The sequence below is a fragment of the Bison bison genome, unplaced genomic scaffold (genome assembly GCF_000754665.1).
Source record: "Bison bison bison isolate TAMUID 2011002044 unplaced genomic scaffold, Bison_UMD1.0 scf7180017850485, whole genome shotgun sequence".
Taxonomy (NCBI): Eukaryota; Metazoa; Chordata; class Mammalia; order Artiodactyla; family Bovidae; genus Bison; species Bison bison.
In genome coordinates this window covers 4,679-5,285 of record NW_011481058.1, presented here as the reverse complement: position 1 = coordinate 5,285, position 607 = coordinate 4,679, and the positions used below count along the sequence as shown (strand labels likewise).

The 607-nt window shown below is 44.2% G+C and overlaps 1 protein-coding gene across 1 annotated transcript in view; it reads right to left on the bottom strand.

The window, feature by feature from the left end:
- The window catches only part of LOC104995021 (phosphorylase b kinase regulatory subunit alpha, liver isoform-like), a gene marked incomplete at both ends in the record, with an annotated part of 12,743 nt that overhangs the window by 8,543 nt on the left and 3,593 nt on the right, over positions 1-607 (bottom strand). The gene's annotated exons all lie outside the window — the stretch shown is intronic.

Genomic DNA, 607 nt, shown 5'->3' with positions numbered 1-607 from the left:
CAATCAAAGGTGGGGACTGTACCATATTCATCTTGGAATCTGTACAGATCCTAGTACGATGTTCTGTACACAGTACATGCTCAAGACACTGTTCTACCTCTCACTGAGAATACCAGTAAATATTACTGTCAAGTTTTAAAAACTCGAGCATTTCAACTCAAAGTGAAAGCAGCTCAGTTGTGTCCGACTCTTTGTGACCCCATGGACTATATAGACCATGGAATTCTCCAGGCCAGAACACTGGAGTGGGTAGCCTTTCCCTTGTCCAGGGGATCTTCCCAACCCAGGGATCGATTCCAGGTCTCCCACATTGCAGGGGGATTCTTTACCAGCTGAGCCTCAAGGGAAGTCCTCAACTCAAAGAAACCCTTTTATAAACTTAACAGAATAAACAACAGCACACGGCTTTCTAGGAGTGACTTTTCAAAACAATGTTTTCTTCCTTGTTTAGAAAAAGAGCATGTTCTTCTTTTACAGAAGTGAGTGAAAGTTGCTCAGTTGTGTCCAACTCTTTGCAACCTCATTGACTATAGTCCATGAAATTCTCCAGGCCAGAATACTGGAGTGGGTAGCCTTTCCCTTCTCCAGGGGATCTTCCCAACCCAGG